This window comes from Rhinatrema bivittatum, chromosome 5 (genome assembly GCF_901001135.1).
Source record: "Rhinatrema bivittatum chromosome 5, aRhiBiv1.1, whole genome shotgun sequence".
NCBI classification, from domain to species: Eukaryota; Metazoa; Chordata; class Amphibia; order Gymnophiona; family Rhinatrematidae; genus Rhinatrema; species Rhinatrema bivittatum.
Genome location: NC_042619.1, coordinates 26,285,329 through 26,302,798, shown reverse-complemented (window position 1 = coordinate 26,302,798; position 17,470 = coordinate 26,285,329). Strand labels below are relative to the sequence as shown.

General features: G+C 44.9%; 1 long non-coding RNA gene across 1 annotated transcript in view; it reads right to left on the bottom strand.

Moving 5' to 3' along the window:
• Positions 1-2,812: 2,812 nt before the first annotated feature.
• The window catches only part of LOC115091874, a 65,514-nt gene continuing 50,856 nt past the window's right edge, over positions 2,813-17,470 (bottom strand). Inside the window, exons 2-4 of the long non-coding RNA XR_003856834.1 lie at positions 5,707-5,882; positions 5,286-5,344; positions 2,813-3,040 (exon numbers count right to left, since the gene is read on the bottom strand). This is a non-coding gene — a long non-coding RNA (uncharacterized LOC115091874). The remainder of the gene's footprint in view (positions 3,041-5,285; positions 5,345-5,706; positions 5,883-17,470) is intronic.

Here is a 17,470-nt window from a genome sequence, read left to right as displayed (position 1 = left end):
TCCAAGGGGCGGTGGAGCACCGAATGGCGCGCTATCCTCCTGCCACCGGGCTGATCACCTCAGAATAAGGCTGCCAGAACGGCATTTTTCGCTTCCTGTGGGTTTTCACGCTTTGATCAACTGCAACGAAATACGCAGCTGAGATGCAACAAGACCAAAGAGTAACAGGAGAGAGGGAAAAAAAAAAAAAGCAGTATTCAAAGCCCTATTTTGATTGGTTCATGGAAAAAAAAGAGTTCAGTGGGCTTTGAAACAGACAGAACGGGTGTTGCAGATGACATCAATGGTCAACAATGCCTCCCATCACATCTGTTGGACGGGAACAGCAGCATCTAGCCTCGGGAAGATGGAAAACACGTTTTAGAGAAAAAAAAAAAATTATTTGATTACTCGGGCCTGTTGTTCTTATTTTCCGCAATTATATCTTGGAGTGAGAGGCCGCCCTCATGATGGCCAAGATTTTCTTACCGTGGGGGCTTACGGGACTCTGTGAAACATTCCTGGAAAAATAAATCACAGGGAATAATAAATACCACATTTATTTATGGCCATTTCCCCTTTCTAAGTGTGCATCGGCTTTGCTCATGCGCCAGGCTGAAGGGGATAAAAAAAAAACCCATGTTTCCAAATTCAGCCGTCCTATGGAGCTTGTGTAATACTCTTAAGCCTCCAAGGAAAAAAAAGGGTTCATCTTTGCAATTTTTTTTTTTTTTTTTTAAAGTGGCCTTTTTCATCTGCTTCTACCAGGACGAAATCTTTCTGAGCTAATCATTTTTCGGAGGCTTTTGGGGGAAAAAAAACGGGTTTACAGTTTCTGCTTTATTTATTTTTTTTTTTTTAATGCCTGCACAGCGAAGCACTGATGAACCACTGTAATAAGGAAGACAGAAATGAAAAGGCTGGCGTAACAGTCTGTTTAACCATCTCAGTGCCACCGTCCTCGACACGGGAGTCCCTCGTGGCTTGTGACAGGAAAGGCAATGGAGGAGCCAGGGGCCGTGCAGAAATTGACTCCTTACCGGGTTTTTTTAATTTATTTTTTGTTTTAATTGGTTTAAAATTTTAATCCTGAACAGCTCCTCGGCTCTCTGCCGGAGGTCAGTTTACAGGTTTAATGAAACAAGAGAGACAATGGGGGCCGGAACGGATTTCCCCTTTTTTTGGATCCTACAGGGAAATCACTCACTGGCACCCACGGGAGTCACATCTGCTTCTCGTGGTCGCTCTCTTTCCGGTGCTCGACTCCGTGGTAAAGGTGGGACAATGTCCCGTCTCCACCTCCGCCCCTTTCGGGCTGCGAGAGCAAATTCATCCCCCAAGGTTGATTCTGGGAAGAGCCGAGCGAGCGGAGGAAAGCGGCAGGGCCGCGAATGACTTTAAAAAAAAAAAAAAAAAGCTAATGACATTTGCCTTCGCCTTACATTGCCCCCTACGTGGACGCGTTTCACGTGAAAGCAAAAGGGGAGGGTCATCCCACTGGCTCGGTGGTGGTGCGTTGCACGGCCCATGCGGTTTTGATTCCCGGATCGGGTCTTCCGCACCCTGGGTCGGCTCGGGATGCGGCAGAGGCAGCGTTTAACAGCCTCTGTGGGGAGGGGGCAGGAGTTGCAGTCATCATTAAAGATGAACCCTGGTGGCCGGATGTAGGACCGATGCTGCCCTGACCGGACCTTGGAACAGCGGGAGGGTGGGTCCCTTTCAAACGGGCCAATACAGTTGGACGTGCGTTTTCGACGTGCTAGCGTTATCCCTTATTCAGTAAGGGGCCGAAAACGCGCGTCCAATCCCCCGAACCTAATAGGGCCGCAACATGCAAATGCATATTGATGGCCCTATTAGGTATTCCCGCGCGATTCAGAAAACAAAATGTGCAGCCAAGCCGCACATTTTGCTTTCAGAAATTAGCGCCTACCTTTGGGTAGGCGCTAATTTCTGCCAGCACCGGGAAAGTGCACAGGAAAGCAGTAAAAACTGCTTTTCTGTGCACCCTCCGACTTAATATCATGGCAGTATTAAGTCGGAGGACCCGAAAGGTAAAAAAAAGTACAAAAAAACCAAATTTTGAAGTCGGCCCGCGGCTGTTGGGTCAAAAACTGGATGCTCAATTTTGCCGGCATCCGATTTCCGAACCCGTGGCTGTCAGCGGGCTCGAGAACAGACGCCCGCAAAATTGAGCGTTGGCTGTCAAACCCGCTGACAGCCGCCACTCCAGTCCAAAAGGAGGCGCTAGGGATGCGCTAGTGTCCCTAGCACCTCCTTTTGCCTGTTTTTACCGCAGGGCCTCATTTAAATACAGAATCGCGCGCACAGGAGAGCGGGCGTTTGCCCGCTCTCCCGCGTTTTTACTGTATCAGCCTGAAAGTGGGTAGTAATGAATAAAGGCGCATGGTACCAGAATCCCAGCCCTGCTTCCGATTCAGGACCCAGGAGAAAGGAGGAACTACCAGACCAAATAAAAAAAAAAAAGAATGACTAAGTGAACCCACTTTGAAGAGCAGTGGAGGTTAAGTGGGTGTTAAGAAAAATATTCTAAAATTATTAGGGTAGGGTAGTTAAGCACTAGAGCAAGTTACAGCACCTATGGAGTTGGTGGAATCCACATCACTGCGATGGTCTACATATGGTGGATTCTGCCTGGAGTCAAACGGTGAACTACCGTGGCCTCTAGCGGGTTCTTTTCAGCTCTGCCTTTCTATATGATTGTAAAGAAAATTGATTTTGATGCTACGTTAATGTGGACAGGTCCACAAAAAGAAATTAAAAAAAAAAGAGAGAGAAAAAAAAAAAAAGATTACCTGCTTTAGGAGTGGTGTCAGTGCAAGAGAGGCATCCAGCCTTCCTGTTCAGATACGGGTAGATTTTAAAAGGCCCGCACGTGTAATTCCCAGGGTTTATGCGCACAACTGCCAGGCCTCTTCAAAGGGGTGGGCCAGGACAGCGCCATGGATCGCTGGCCCGAAGATTCGCGCGCCAGCAGTCAGCCAGCCAGCACGCACAACTTGCTTCAGCCAGTGGACCTGAAGTAAGTTCTGCAACAAACCTAAAAAAAAAAATAGGTAGGGTTTAGGGCAGTGATTCTCAACCAGTGTGTCGCCACACTTCCCGGTCCCCCACTGACCCAGCTACTCCCCCTACCCACGCGAAATAGGTCCTCCGCCGGGGCTTAAAATGCTGATAGCCCGGGCGGGATGCGGCAGGACAGCTGGAGTCAGCGGCACTGGTATACTCTCTTCTTCCCGCGGCCCGGAAGAAGACGTTTTATGGTGCCCATCACAGAGCAGCTCCACAACTTCAGCCCGGGGATAAGGTATGGCTAAGTACCCGTTTCATTCGTCTCAAATTGCCTTCAGTTCGTTTTGCACCTCAGTATATAGGACCATTTCCTATACTACGTCGCCTGGGTCCAGTCGCGTACAGCTCGCAGTTACCCTCATCACTACAGATCCACAATGCCTTCCACATCTCCCTGCTGAAACCGCTCGTCTTATCCAAGTTTTCGGAGAAGACACCTGAGCCGTAACCCCTCTCTGCGGACGAAGACCTAACCTACCAGGTGGATGACACCCTTGATGTGCGGAGACATGGGAGACGACGGGAATATCTTATTTCCTGGGAAGGATTCGGACCAGAGGAAAATAGCTGGGAAGTTGTTTCAGGCAGGAGTGGTACTGGGGCTGCCCTGCACACGTACCCTAATCTGTGCCGGGGTGGTTTTGGAAAGTTTTGGTGTCCAGAAAAAGTCCCTGAAACAGCACTCCAGATTTGACCTTTATCTGGTCCTGGTTTTGCCTTAAAAAGCACTGTGATCAATGACAGCTGCCTTTCCCATCAGCACCGGGCTATCCTCCTGGTCTTTTGGAGGTGAGAAAGCCAGCGGAAGGTTACCATTAAGGAGGTAAAGTGGCCAGGCCCTAGGATTTCTGGGCAGCCCTGCTATTTTGAAAAGCAATGTTAATTTAATACAGGTGGCTGGCATCTTTGCCTTGCTATGGGAAAGCTGGACAGCGATAACATTGAAGAGGATGAACAGTTTTAAATCTGGGACTCTTTGCTATGATGTCAGAGGTGTATTGATCCCTCTAGAAAGACAAAAAGAGAGACCCTTGTGGACTCGGTTCACATGCAGAGTCGTGTTGGGCTTACTGCTGGAGAGGCTTCTGTTTGCCAGGAGGAGTTTACAGCCACAGAGGGATTGTTGTGAGACACCGATAGGAGTTTGGTGAGAGCATGAAGAGAATGATTTAAAAAATTTGGAATAAGGTAAAGTGAAAACTTAAGGTTAAAGCATTGAAGAGTGACGGTTAAAAGTATAAGAACTGCTGGGAACCTAGATTTGTAGATCCTGCATAGCCAGGCACAAGATGAAAACTGAATATAAATATGACTGATATCTATAAGCTATAGAATTGGAAGTGAGAATCAATCTGAAAATTTTCTACCTGAAAGAGGTTAACTAGTTTTCTGATCTATATTTTATTTATTTATTTATTTATTTATTTATTTATTTAACTTTTAATATCAGTATCAAGTTAATGAGTGAGAGGTTACCAGACTGTGTACTGAGTCCAGGTAAAGTGAAGACATTTGGAACTCAGACACCGTAACATTTCTCCTCAGAGTCACTGCATAAACTGAGACATCGCTACCCAGCGCTCTGAATTCAAGGCTTTATTCCTAACGTAAGCAGTGTTGCAGCTCTGGTACTGAGAGACCTGTGGCGGTGTCCATGATGTTGGAGCTGGGTTTGAAGGAATAAGAGACTGTGATTTGTTTCCTTTCACCATCTTCACTGATCCAGTATTGCTGATCCCTCTGCATTAAGTAGATAGGGCTTGCTGCAATTATTTTTTAATTTTGTACCTAAGGTGAGTAAGTTCAATTAGACAGCGAAGACATACACCGAGCAAGATATTAGCACTTGCGGAAGACTGTGAATAGTATAGACAGTTACATTCTTGTTATTTTATTTAAAGCATAGGGAAGAGTTTTCTTTTTTCAGGAGAGGAAAGGCGTCTGAGGACAGCGTGCTCCAAGGTTACTGAACGCCAAAGGAAGCAAGAGGCAGTGGAGGCAAAGGTCACCCTCAATAGTTCAGCAGCACCAGCTTTAAATGCTAGCCAACGCCATCCAAGCCGCCGGAAGGAGAGGACCAAGCTCCTGACTGTAACAGATAAGGAGGTGCACTCACTGGGACACAAAAACACAAAGCATAGAGAAAGAGAGGAAATGGGCAGGCATTAACAGAGAAAGCAGAAAGAAAGAAGGACAGAGCACAAATTACTTACTGTTTCTCGCAGGGTGTACTTTCTTTTCATCAGGTGAACCTTGATAACACTGATCTCATCTGCAGGTAAATGGAAAGGGAAACATACAAGTATCAAATCCTTGGATTCATCTTACATTTCATTGCTTTTGCAAACACTGCAGTGAACTGTAAAGTAGGGTTATTGAGTGAATAATTACAGATTTCATGTACAACTTGTACAATGCCTAGAAACTTGTACAATCGATATTGACAAAATTGTTAGTGGTGAATTGTTTTTGTTTTTTTGTTGTTGTTGTTTCTGTTTAACCTCATTTATTTTAAACAATAAATCTCATTATTCACTAGTGGAAGCAATCCAACCATTTATTATTCCCTGCTTCCCTTCCCAACCTCCGGGAGCATCACTGGCTGGATGGGATTTCCCAAATACTCAAAATTACCTGGTCAGGAAGATGTCAACGTCAAACCCCTTTGGATTGCAACCTTGACTCCAGTACCACCCGCATAGTCCAGCTTTATTCATCATAAGTGGAGCGAGTCGTCATTACACCAGTTGCCTCTTGGGGGCGCTACATTAAGTCGAAGCATCCAGTTCTTCTGACTGGGCTCGCTTTGCCTTTAAAGGAAAACAAAACAGGGAGTTAAGGAAGTCTCAGAAGGAAGCTAGTTTTTATAATTGTAAATTTTCTTTATTTTTAAAACCCTTAACTGGCAAAAATAGGAACAGTAGGATGATGTAGGGACCAGAACTGACCCTCCTCAAGAATCCTCCTCACTAATTCTGCTCTGCACGTTCTGCAGTTTCCGCCTGCTTCTTTGGACTTCCCATCTCAGTCACAGCTGAGACTGGAATCTGGTGCCATGCAACTTCCTGGGGGTGTTTCCCTCTGTTTTACATTCCCTCCCAATTTACTTTTAATCCAGTCATTGTAGTGATGGTCCTAGGCTGGAGGCCATGCAGCAAGGCTCTGTCAGGGAGGATTTATTTATTTATTTATTTAAAAAGTATTTATATACCGTTTTTTTTAAAAAGAAATTTTATCAAAAACGGTTCACAGATTTAAAACCAAAAATAAAATAATCAAAATAAAATGGAATTTTTAAACTTTACATAAAAATTGATAATAACTAGACAGAATGCTAGTATATAAGGTTATTAAAAATATAAAAAGTTTGGAACCATGGGCTTATTGTTTTGGGGGAAAAGGGGAAAAAGGGGGGTAAAGGGAACGGGAGGAGGAAGGGGAAGTGGGAGAAATAGAGCGTAAAAATTATATGAGATAAAGGGAAGATGGGAGAAGGGTATGATAATTGGAAACGTGTGAATGAGCAGGTATGTTGTAGTTATGTGTAGTATAAATGGGATTGTAATGGGTGTAACTATGTTTAAGAGGGGAATTTCGGTATTGATGATTAAGTTTAATTAGAAGACGTGTGGAATGCAAGTTGAAAAAGATATGTTTTGAGAGATTTTTTGAAATGTGCAGGGTTGGAAATCGAGCAAAGATGGTTTGGTAAAGTGTTCCAAAGTGTTGGACCGGCTATTGAAAAGGCTCTTTTTCTAGTGAGGTCTAATCTGGCTTGTTTGGGAGAAGGGATATCTAGTAGATTTTGGTTAAGTGATCTTAAGTGTCGCGTCGGTTTGTATATGCACAGTATTGAACAAAGCCAGGTAGAAGTATGATTATGGTTATGAATTTAACTATGGATAATGGAGAGAATTTTGTATTTTATTCTGAACTTTATGGGTAACCAATGTAATGATTGTAGAATAGGGGTGATATGATGACGTAAAGATGTTCTGGTTAGTATCCGGGCTGCAGAGTTTTGGATCAATTGAAGGGGGTATAGTGAAGAGTCTGACAATCCTAGGAAGAGAGCATTACAATAGTCTAAGCCAGAGAAGATTAAAGATTGAAGAATGGTTCTGTAATCTCGGTAAAATAGTAGAGGACGAAGATGTTTTAACAGACGTAGTTTGAAAAACGATTTTTTTGTAAGTGAGGATATGTGTTGTTTTAGAGAAAGATCTGAATTAATGTTTACACCTAGGCTTATAGCAGAGCGTGTTATGGGGATAGTAACATTATTGATTGTAAGATGTGATGGTGGACCTAATGAAGAATCAGAGATGGAAGTTAAGTATACGAGCTCAGTTTTTGCTGGATTCAGTTTTAATCGATTGTGGGAGAGCCAAGAGTTGATTGTAGATAAGTATAGAGAAACTAAAGATAGAGTGTCTGACCAGGATGATTTATATGGGACAAAAAATTGGATGTTGTCTGCATAAATTTTGAACTGAAGATTAAGAGAGGATAAAATGTAGCATAAAGGAAGTAGATATATGTTGAACAGAATAGGAGAAAGAGATGAGCCCTGAGGAACACCGGAATTAATGATATATGGGGAAGAGCAGTGCTGACTATAATTGACTTGTTGAGGTCGGTTGGAGAGGAAGGACGTAAACCAGTTCAAAACTGTACCTGTGATGCCTATGTTTTGAAGACCTGAAATGAGTATCTGATGATTAATGGTATCGAATGCTGCTGATATATCTAAGAAAACTATAATGTAGTCTGTATATGAGTCGAATGCACGGAAAAAAGTATCAAAAGAGGATAGAAGAAGTGTTTCTGTGGAATGACCTTTTCTAAATCCATGTTGATTAATATGAAGAATATTGTGCTCTGTAAGAAAATCGGTTAACTGATGGAGTACTACAGATTCTATTAGTTTGGCCAGGGAAGTAAGAGATGCTATAGGTCTGTAATTGTTGAGATCGGATGTATCTTTTGCTTTAGCTTTTAAGATTGGTAGTATAGAGGTCTTTTTTAAAGTGTGGGGGAATTCACCTGATTCTAGAGATTGATTAACTAGAAGAGTAAGAAAAGAGCAGGCTTCAAGTTTGAGAGCTTTGAAAAAGGCTCCAGAGCATGGATTATAAGGGGAGTTGGAGGGTTTTTGTTTGTTTATAATGGCTAGAATAGAAGTGTCTGAGGTAGGGGTGAATTCTGACCATGATTGACTAGGTACTTCATTTTTTTGAGTGGGAAAAGGAAGGTTTGAGAATTCAGCAGAGATGTTAAGTACTTTAGTTTCAAAATGTTTAGCGATTTTATTACAGAAGTTGGTATCGACATTTATAGAGTTTTCATTGTTATATTTATTACAATGTTACAATTTATTATATTTATTACAATGTTATAATGTAAAATAGGGCTGTTACTACCCTATTCTTTGAGTTATCTGGAAACCGATGTGATATCTCGATCGAACGTCGGTATATAAAATAAATAAATAAATAAATAAATAAATAAATTTTGGGAAGAGGTTAAGGTTTTTACTATATTGAATAGTGTATTTGGATTGCCATTGGCTTTGGCAATGATATTGGCATAGTAGAGTTTTTTTGTTTGATTTATTTCTTTATTATAACGGCGTAGGGTACAGCGGTAGTTGTTTTTTAGTTCTGTGGTTTTATTGTTATGCCATTTACGTTCTAGTTTCCTAAGGAGAGTTTTAAGGGTGTGCAGTGATTTTGTGTACCAGGGAGCGTCTATTTTCTTTTTATTTCTATTTTGTTTGATAACTTTCAAAAAGTGCGCGTGGCAGCCAATTCGCGTGTATATGGCTGCGCGTGGTTTTATCATAGTATTTTATATCCCACGCCTATGATATACACACATTTGATAAAATATGCATATCTTTACCTCTCAACACGTGCGCATGTAGGCTTACGCATGAATACATGTAATGCGTTGAAAGCGAGGATTTCAGTGCATTGAACGCATGCACCTTTCTGACCTATTTTAAAAATATCCGCACGCATATTTTATGCGCAAGTAAAATAGGACTTGCTCGCGTATACTGAGATTTGCACGCGGTAATTCGGCCAGTTCTAAAACACGCGTGGGTCAGGGAACTTGCTAGTTTTGCAAATTAGTCCACCGGTTCGCCCAATCCTTCATCCAGGTCATCGAAACTGTCTTGGATTTTTATCCTCGACTCCCTCTCCGTTCACCCAGACTTCGCGCCCAGCCAATGGTATACAATAAACATGTTTAATATCACTTATGCCAGACAATTAGCAGGTATAAAAATACGCGAGTAAGTTGGCAAGTGTAAAGTGTTGGCCCTGCCCTGGAATGCCCCTACTCCGCCCTTTTCACATGAGTATAGGTGCACGTGTAAGTGAATCGGTAACATTTTCTATTTTTATAGATCCTGGAATGTGTGAGTAGAGACTACGTACATGTGTGTATGCGCTAATTTTTGATCCAGCACACACCGAAGTAGACCTTGCACTCTCAATTATGACCATCAATACAAGTGCAAGAATGAAGTGAGTTTCTGGGAAAGTTTTCAAATTGATTATTTATTTAATATTTTCATTGCGGCTACTCCTTGTTTAAGATACAGTCCTTAGATAGAATCCCCCAACACGGTCCCGTGTTTCGCCACCCGGCTGCCTCGGGGGGGAATAATTTAAACAAGTATCTGAAAGCACAAACATACAAAATGCCCAGGAACTGAATTAGTACCTCACAGACTATTGGCATCAAGGTGCATAGTTATATAAACACATAATGTACCAATTCTCAAAGAGCATACCTGTATCAAACTGACATGGATTCTGATCGGAGTGCACCTACGGCGTCTTGCCACTGTGTTTAAAAGCGCTCCCTTTGAGCGCGAAAATCACCTTAATTGTTTACCGGCTATAATGTCCAATGAACGCCGGCCTGACGTGCCGACGTCATTGTCCTTATATGGAGACTGCAACTGGGTATACCCCGCTGACGTGATGACGCGTAAACTAAAGCGTAATGACATATGAACACTAGCTAATGGGGAATTGCGATACTGTACGGGATAGTTCGCTCAGCAAAGGACTAAAGGAAATGATTCCACTCGATCTCACTGTTGAGACCGTGTGGTATAATTGTATTAAGTCGGAATATCCATTTTTGTTCATGCCGTAAAAGAATGAGGGGAAAGTCTCTCCTCTTGCTGGGGGTAAAACAACCTCGAGTACAAAAAATTGTAAGTCAGCTATTGTATGAGATTTTTCTATCCAATGAGAAACTAGTGGAGCATTCTCCTTACTGATATTAATACTTGATCTGTGTTCAATTATGCGGGTTTTTATGCTAATTTTTGGACATTCACCTGCTGGGCTCCGAATCTGGCCATTGGGTGTCACCGTCAAGCAAGGGCAATGATTTCTCTCTCTCTCCTTTTGGGCTGCGAATGCTGCCTTTGCCTCAGGCGACTTGAGCAGCAGAAGACCTGACTCGGGGATGGAATGGAGGACCTTCCACTTACCACCTGAGCCACCTGCATTATTCGTCCCCCTACTCCCCTTACGGTAATGTAAGCAGTTGATATTTGAATAGTCGGCTCCCACTGGCAGAGGAACTTTCAAGGGTAAAAAAACCCCAAGAAAACGGAATATAAAACCAAAATTCATTTGTTCTGTTCTGGGCTCGCTCCAGGACCTCATTTAGAGGAGGACACCACAAGGATGTTTTCTGGTATTTCAGAAATGCATTTCAGACACTCCAGAGCCTGAATGAAATGCCATGGAGCCTCTCCAGCACTGACCTGCTCCCTCTCTCACAGCAAGCCGTGCCAAATGCTTTGCACTGATAAAATCCACTGGAAACAATTATCTATTAGAAAGCCCCAGCAGCATTCAGTCACTGAAACTGCTTTATTGCCTGCAGGCCCTCGCCTCGCTTTCTGGCGCATTGCATGCACGGTAGATTAGTAGTTGAACGTCTCTGCTGTTGGCTGGAGGGAAGCTTTGGTTCTGTTGCAGAAGTGCTGGGGGCTGGCTATGTGCCTCTTAAAACCTAAGAGCATTGCAGCTTACACATTAGCCTTGACCGTGCTGGCTGTTTTGTGTGCGTCAAGGGTTCCCCGTTCACTCAATGCTTCCACAGTGCCGTAGCCTGTTTCCAACTGGAGATCTCGGGATTTGAATCCGCAGCCTTCCTGCCTCTGATGTAGGGGACTCTGCTGCTGAGTTAAAGGAGCTGATTTCCTAGGAGAAGAATCTTACCTAGTTCAGCCTGGTTCCTCAGATCCTTCCCTTTATTACCCCACCCTGTCACATTGTCCTCCCCTTGGAAAGCATGCATGGTAGCAGTTATGTGAGATAGCCCAGGACTTCCTAACTTACATACTTGCATTTTAAAACCTAAGGATTTTGTTTCGAATATTTGCATTGAATTGGTGTAGCCTGGACTGTTTACTCTGAGGTCCAAATTCACCCACCTGCGACCCTGCAAGTTAACCAGTTATTCTTAACCGGCTAACCAATGCTGTATATTCATTTTACAGCTGACTGGACAAGCTATGATATATTTGCCTGACTATAAAAATAGATAAAATATTCCAGATTTGGCAGGCAGTTGGCACACATGGGACGTGGCGAGGTTGCTGACTTGCACCTTATTAAACTGGTGGACAGATATAGAAGTAAAATTAGGACCCTTTGGCATGTTTTGATAACGTTTATTTCACCAATGTAAGAAGTATCTAAGGATGATGATGCAGTTGACCTTTCAAGACCAAATGGGTCTCTTCTTCAGATGTGACTGCAGATGGAAATGCATGATATCTGCTTTAGTCTGATTTTACCTTTGTCCATTTTTGTTAGTACATACAATAATGCATGGTACGGTAACCATTCTTCTGTTAGAGCTCACTTTTTCTTCCATCGCTTGGCTATGCATAATGCCAGGAAACTCAGAAGTAGGCAAGGCGAAATCCAATGGTTTCCAAGCCCGGCCCAGCGACCCCGGTAGCCCTCTCTGGGTTTTCAGCGAGCAGGCACGAGATGTATTTGCATACATTAGAGATCCAGTTCATGCAGCTTTATCTCATGCATATTCATTGTGGTTACCCTGAAAACCCAACTGTGGGAGTTACCAGGATGGGTTTGGAAAGCCTTAGGCTAACCATTTTTCACTTTGATGTTTTTCGAGTCCAGGCAGCATGTTCTGGGAAAAGCTTTGGAAAATTGACCTGCTAGGGTCATAGAAACAGAAATGAAGGCAGAAAAGGACCAAATGATCCAACCAGTCTGCCCGGCAAGCTTATGCCAGTATCTGCTGCACTGTGCAGGTTACCCCCGTGCTTATCAGTTTACCAGACCGTAAAAGTCAGGGCCCTCGGATGCTGTTTGAATCCAATTTTCCTTAACCCTTGCCGTGGAAGCAGAGAGTAATGTTGGAGTTGCATAAAAAGTATCAGACATACAGGTCGATCCAGTAAAGTGTGCTCCGTCGGAGCGCACTGTCACCCTGCTCTGGACGCGTGTTTTCCCTTACCCCTTATTCAGTAAGGGGAGGAAAACACGCGGCCCACCCGCGGCACCTAATAGCGCCCTCAACATGCAAATGCATGTTGATGGCCCTATTAGGTATTTCCGAGCGATCCAGTAAGTAAAATGTGCAGCCAAGCCGCACATTTTACTCTAAGAAATTAGCGCCGCCCAAAGGTCGGCGCTAATTTCTTCCGGCGCCAGGGAAGTGCACAGAAAAGCAGTAAAAACTGCTTTTCTGTGCACCCTCCGACTTAATATCATAGCGATATTAAGTCGGAGGTCCCCAAAAGTAAAAAAAAGTAAAAAAAAAAAAATAAATAAATTTTGAATTCGGCCCGCGGCTGTCGGGCCGAAAACCGGACGCTCAATTTTGCCGGCGTCCGGTTTCCGAGCCCGTGGCTGTCAGCGGGCTCGAGAACCGACGCCGGCAAAATTGAGCGTCGGCTGTCAAACCCGCTGACAGCCGCCGCTCCAGGCCAAAAGGAGGCGCTAGGGACGCACTAGTGTCCCTAGCGCCTCCTTTTCCTCGTTTGCACCGCGTCACCTAATTTAAATACTGGATCGCTCGCACCGGCGAGGGGCCGGTGCGCGCGCCGGGAGAGCGGGCGTTAGTCCGCTCTCCCACGGACTTTACTGGATCGGGCTGTTAGTGACTAAGGGTAGTAAGTGCTGCATCTGCAAGTTACCCCCAAGTTTATTTGTTCCCCAAACCGTAAAGGTCGAGGCCCTTGTTGGTTGCTATCTGAATCCAATTCCCCTTTTTTCATTCACTGCCGTTGAAACAGAGAGCAATGATGGAGTTGCATTAAGCCTTGATACTGTTATTTTTTAACGGTAGCAACTGCCACACCAGCAAGTCACCCCCCAGTTACCCCCATGCACTCTTTTCTTCATTCCCATTCTCTAGCCTCTAGGGATCCACAGTGTTTATCCCATGCCCCTTTTAAATCTTTCACTGTTTTCATCCTCACCACCCTCTCCCTGACTAAATATTTCCTGTCATTGGTTCTGAGTCGTCCTCCCTGTAGTTTCATTTCATGACCTCTAGTTCTATTGATTTCTTTCCAACGGAAAAGGTTTGTCGATTGTGCATCATTAAAACCTCTCAGGTATCTGAAGGTCTGTATCAGATCTCCCCTGCACCTCCTCTCTTCCAGGGTGTACATATTCAGACCCTTCAGCCTCTCCTCTTAAGTCTTCCAATGCTGACCCCTCACCAATTTGGTCGCTCTTCTTTGGACTGACTCTATCTTGTCTTTATCCTTATTGAGATATGGACACCAGTATTGAATGCAGTACTCCAGGTGAGGCTTCACCAAGGACCTTTACAAGGGCATCATTACCTCCTTTTTCTTACTGGTTATTCCTCTCTCTATGCAGCCCAGCGTTCTTCTGGCTTTAGCTGTCACCTTGTCACATTGCTTTGCCATCTTCAGATCATCAGTCGCTATCACACCAAGGTCCCTCTCCCAGTCTGTGCGCATTAGTCTTTCACCGTCCATCACATACCGTCCCCAGGTGCAGGACTCTGCACTTCTTGACATTCAATCCCAGCCTCGAAATCTTTGACTACTCTTCAAACTTCCTTAAATCACGTCTCATTCTCTCTACTTCTTCAGATATGTCCTCTCTGATGCAGATCTTAGTATCATCCGAAAATAGACAAACTTTACCTTCTATCCCTTCTGCCAGGTCGCTCACAAAGTTATTGAACAGAACCAGTCCCAAACCGATCCCTGTGGCACTCCACTTATCACCGTTCTTTCTTCAGAGTAGGTTCCATTTACCATTACACATTGTCTCCTGTTAACCAGTTTGCAGTGCACGCTACTACCTTGGCACCCACTCCCAAGCTTCTCATTTTGTTCACAAGTCTCCTATGTGGGACCGTTTCAAAAGCTTTACTAATATCCAAGTAAATCACATCGAGTGCTCTTCCCTAATCCAAAAAAATCAAAAAAATCAATCAGATTTGTCTGACAGGACCTTCCCCTGGTGAATCCATGCTGCCTTGGGTCAAGCAATCCACCAGATTGTAAATAGTTCACAATCCTTTCCTTCAGCAGAGTCTCCATTACTTTTCCCACCACCGAGCTGAGGCTGACCGGCCTGTAGTTTCCAGCCTCCTCTCTGCTCCCACTCTTGTGAAGCGGGACCACCACCGCTCTTCTCCAATCACTCGGCACCACTCCCATTTCCAGGGATCTATTGAACAGGTCATGCAGCGGAGCCGCCAGCACATCTGTGAGCTCCCTCAGTATCCTGGGATGTACCTCATCAGGCCCCCATGGCCTTGTCCACTTTCAGTTTTCCTAGCTCTTCCCATACATACTCTTCTGTAAACGGAGTTTCGTCTACTCCACCCCTATCCACAGTCTTGTTAACTAGCGAAAGTCCTTCTCCAGGGTCTTCTTTAGTGAACACCGAACTGAAGTATTTGCTTTCCTAGTGTGTAGACAGATGGGCTCAGAAGCAGTGGAGTTTATGCTCCCCTGCCAGCAGATGGAGACGGCACAAGCTGACGTCACAGTATATATAACCCTGCTGTGAATCCAGCCTGCCAGTATTCTCCATCTCCAGCAGATGAAGGATTTGCATCTCCCTATGGGGATTGCTTTGAGCTTTTTGAAAGGAGAAATTTGAAATTCTAAATTCGGGAAAAGAAAGCCCTGTTCTCCTGTGGTGATACCTAAAGGTCCCTCCCCAGTTGAGAATTCCCGAGGTGATTTCTGTGGTCCCTCAGAGGTGTGCCTTGGTCCGGTAGCTGGGTTTCCCAGCGTGGACTTAACTGCTTGTACAGCTGAAAGGCAGTGGGTACAGGAGGCCGAGCACGGCAGTGACAACAGATGCTCTTTTCCCCCTGCAGCTGGAGGCCATATCTGTACTCAGCTGGTAAACGCTGAGCTCAGGTAAGGTTTAAAAAAAGAAAAAAAAGAGAAAGTTTTACCTGAATCAGAGACAGTTAGAGGAGTACCAGGACTTCCTCTGGTCTCTGTTCTCAGCGTCCAGTGCCAACATTTATTCCCGCTCCCACTGGGGCTGAGCAGCCTGGCAGGTTGAGAAGCCCCCAGTGGGCTAGGCCCAGCTCGCTTTGTTCTTGCATGATGCGTGGTAGGCCACGGTGGCCGTTTTTGCGTGCTCTTGTATGTGTTCTGCTGCCCTCTATAGGCCGTCGGTGTGCGCAGTGTGTCGGTTCTGCGCACACATTATGCGCTTGGTTTTTGGACGTGCTGTTTATGCGCACAACCTTTTTTACACGCTTAACTTGGTGCATGCTTGACTTGGGCGCCTTGCTGTCCTTTCTTCTAAGTGCTTATTTTTTTGGCACAATTCATTTTTGAGCGTATGCCATTCTGACGTACGTTTACCGCCGCGATGGTGCCGGTAAGTAAGAAGGCTAACTGTCTTCCTATTTGTGTTGCCTGTCATATTAGGGCTTCTCAGCCAGACCTGGATTCTAACCTGTGTCAGCTCTGCTCAGAAACTCAGGGAGAGTTGTCTTCCTTAGATTTTGCTAAGCCTGGCTCTTCCCATTCTGTTGATGGGTTGATCACAGCCTTGAATGGGGGGACGCCAGATCTTGGTTCTCCCTTGACTGGCTTCTCTGCTGGAGAGGGCAGTTCTGTGGGACCACATCTCAAGAAAGTATAGGGTGATATTCCATTTATTTTGTTGTGCCCAAGAAGGAGGGCTCCTTTTGTCCCATCCTGGATCTCAAAAGGGTCAACCGTCATTTGAAGATGACTCATTTTCGCATGAAAACCTTATGATCTGTAATAATGGCGGTGCAGTCGGGGGAATTTCTGACCTCTTTGGATCTGTCAGAGGCTTACCTTCATATTCCCATTCGATTGGAACACCAACACTTTCTATGCTTTTTAGGTGTTGGGGTGCCATTATCAGTTTTGGGCACTGCCTTTTGGTCTAGCCACCGCTCCAGAGCATTTTCCAAGATTATGGTGGTGGTAGCGGCAGCCTTGTGAAAAGAAGGAATCCTGGTGCACCCGTATTTGGACGACTGGCTGATTTGAGCCAAGACTCAGGAAGAGAGCCTCCTGGTGACACACAAAGTGATCTCCTTATTGCAGGAGCTCAGTTGGGTGGTGAACCTGACCAACAGCAATCTTCAAGCATCTCAGTCATTGGAGTATCTGGGGGTCTGGTTCGACACGGGACAGGACAGAGTTTTCCTACCGGAAATTTGGATCCAGAGATTGATGTTTCAAGGGTGTCAGTTGATGAACACCATACGTCCGATGCTGTGGTCCTACCTACAGGTACTTGTTTTGATGTCAGCTACCCTGGAAGTGGTGCCATGGGCAAGGGCGCATATGCGTCCTCTTCAGCATTCTCTGTTATCTTGTTGGAGCCCACAGTCTCAGGATTATGTGGTTTGGCTCCACTTGCCGATGGAAATCTGCTCCTGCCTCCAATGGTGGTTGCAGGAGCGTCATCTGAGAAAGGGAGTTTCCTTGTCCTCTCCAGTCTGGTTGGTACTCACTACAGATGCGAGTCTCCACGTTTGGGGGGCTCACTGTCTGGAGTTAACAGCCCAGGGGCACTGGAATGCAGAAGAGTCTGGCTTGGAACATCAATCGCCTAGAGGCCCGGGCAGTACAGCTGGCATGCTTACAGTTCAGCCACAGACTGCGGAATCAAATGGTTCTAGTGATGTCAGACAATGCGACGATGGTGGCCTATATCAGTCGCCAGGGAGGAATCGCGAACCAGCAAGTGTTGCAGGAAATAGACCAGCTGATGGAATGGGCGGAAGGTCATTTGCAGATAATCGGAAAATACAATGTAAGAGCAGACTTTCTCAGCAGGGAGAGCCTGGACCCAGGAGAGTGGGTGTTGTCAGCTGAGGCATT